At 35.2% G+C, this 2727-nt stretch overlaps 1 non-coding gene across 1 annotated transcript; it reads right to left on the bottom strand.

Annotated features, from left to right (window-relative positions):
• Window positions 1-2420: 2420 nt before the first annotated feature.
• On the bottom strand, window positions 2421-2494 carry TRNAS-GCU (transfer RNA serine (anticodon GCU)). The gene has a single exon. It is a non-coding gene; the product is annotated as a tRNA-Ser (tRNA).
• Between the last annotated feature and the right edge of the window lie 233 nt (window positions 2495-2727).

Below are 2727 nucleotides of genomic sequence, written 5' to 3'. Positions count from 1 at the left end.
ATACCTTGTGTATATGAAAATCGTCGTGTGTGAACAAAGATGCCTTGACGTCATGTATGTATGTATTTATTTATTCACACTGCAATGGGTATATACCCGGTGGCAGTGGTAACTAATTACTCTCAATAATGACAATAATATACTTATTAATTAAAATACAGTTAATAATACCAATAATTAATACTAACAATAATTTATAATAATAATAATAATAATAATAATAATAATAATAATAATAATAATAATAATAATAATAATACTTACTGGCTTTTAAGGAACCCGGAGGTTCATTGCCGCCCTCACATAAGCCCGCCATTGGTCCCTATCCTGAGCAAGATTAATCCAGTCTCTATCATCATATCCCACCTTCCTCAAATCCATTTTAATATTATCTTCCTATCTACGTTTCGGCCTCCCTAAAGGTCTTTTTCCCTCCGGCCTCCCAACTAACACTCTATATGCATTTCTGGATTCGCCCATACGTGCTACATGCCCTGCCCATCTCAAACGTCTGAATTTTAATTATGTCAGGTGAAGAATACAATGCGTGCAGTTCTGTATTGTGTAACTTTCTCCATTCTCCTGTATCTTCATCCCTCTTAGCCCCAAATATTTTCCTAAGCACCTTATTCTCAAACACCCTTAACCTATGTTCCTCTCTCAAAGTGAGAGTCCAAGTTTCACAACCATACAGAACAACCGGTAATATAACTGTTCTATAAATTCTAACTTTCAGATTTTTCGACAGCAGACTGGATGATAAAAGTTTCTCAACCGAATAATAACAGGCATTTCCCATATTTATTCTGTGTTTAATTTCCTTCCGAGTATCATTTATATTTGTTACTGTTGCTCGAAGATATTTGAACTTCTCCACCTCTTCAAAAGATAAATTTCCAATTTTTATATTTCCATTTCGTACAATATTCTCGTCACGAAACATAATCATATACTTTGTATTTTCGGGATTTACTTCCAAACCTATCTCTTTACTTGCTTCCAGTAAAATTCCCGTGTTTTCCCTAATCGCTTGAGAGCCCGTTTTTGAACCTTCTCCAGTGTTGAATCTTTTCCAGTCATGATCGATGCCATGGCGCACCTTGCTCGAACCGCCAAGTTACGTGACGATTACTATAGTACCCATATTGTGTCATTAATTATTTTTCAGAGCTAGAGAGCCGCCCATCTGTTGTGTATGCCTACGACCAGCAGTGGTTCGGTTCGTGGTACTCCCTTGTGAACATCGTTTTCACTCACGCTGTATTTTGCCTTGGCTGTCTAGACAGGTAAAGTCAAATACAATATGAAGGATGCAACCATTAAGGCATTCAAAGCAATAGCATTTTAATTGCTACAAACTAAATTTATTTAGGGCACACTTAACATTACATATTTCAAATATTATGTTCTGGTTGAATTCTTGGCGATAAAACCATTAACTCTGTTGTTCTACAAGAAAGATCTGTCTCATCTTTTTTGGACATTTCTTTCACAGAGCAGGGTTTAAGCTAGAAAATAAATAATTGTGGCAAAAATGAGTCATTCCAAGTCCAATCGCACAAATTTAACCTGGAATTGACTTTCATGTCTCTGATTTAGATAAAACAAATTTTTCACATTCTATGGATTGAAAAAATAAATACGTGTTTTATTATTGTTGTCTATATCGATTATTGTAGTAGATATGTGAGGAGCATCGTTTCAAAACGTGTAATGATCCCGAATTCTAATTTTACAGGAAACAATAAAAACGTTTCTCTCCTAAAGTGTTTTGAATATGTATAAAAATGAACTGCCATCATGTTAATATAGACATTTAAAACTAATACTGATAAAATATGAAATGTGTTTTCTATCACAATGTGGAGCAATTTGACTTTTAATTTGTTACTTAATACGTTTTGAACCTACACAATGAATTTAATACGTTTTGATCCAACACATTTTGTTTCTTACACAATGCTGTTTCATTTATTTACCTTATTCACAAAGATGTCATTTATTATTTGTTATAAGGTAACAGAAATGGTTATTTGAGATTAAAATTGTGTGTTCCGTATTTATTAACGACGAAACAGGCCTATCATAAATTATACTAGTGTACTAACAAAATTGAAGCTACATTGTTTCTTTGTACCCTTTAGTCTAAAATGAATGCACATAAGTAATATAATTATGAAAATACAGTCTTTCAGAGTCTTTCAAAACCTGATTCTTCATGAAGATGTTCACCATATTCATTATTTTCAGTAAAAGATCCTGTATCAATGCTGATGCAGAAACATAGAACCCCACGTCATCCAGTTCTTCCCAACTATCTCCAAATCTCACTTTCAGCAAAGTATCCACATCGTTGCAAACCTGGCTTTCAGGTAATAGCTCCCTGTAAAACAGGTTTTAATAATTTCAAGGAAAAATTGTTCCGGGGCCGGGTATTGATCCCGGGACCCTTCGCTTAGCGCGCGAACGCTCTACCGACTGAGCTACCCCAGGAACCATACACGACACCGTCACAATTTTTCCTTTATATCCACACAACTCAAGTGAGCTGCCAAGACGCCAGAACTCAACTATGAGTGCACACAATACTCTGTATGACTTAAATTGTGGCTTTCTGTTAACGTAACACAGTAACGAATGTATTATGCAAATCTGGCTTTCAGGTAATAGCTCCCTGTAAAGCAGGTTTGAATAATTTCAAGGAAAAATTGTTCCGGGGCCAGGTAT

This window comes from Periplaneta americana, chromosome 15, assembly GCF_040183065.1.
Source record: "Periplaneta americana isolate PAMFEO1 chromosome 15, P.americana_PAMFEO1_priV1, whole genome shotgun sequence".
Taxonomy (NCBI): domain Eukaryota; kingdom Metazoa; phylum Arthropoda; class Insecta; order Blattodea; family Blattidae; genus Periplaneta; species Periplaneta americana.
The sequence above is the reverse complement of the archived record's forward strand: the minus strand, read 5'-3'. Positions and strand labels throughout refer to the sequence as shown.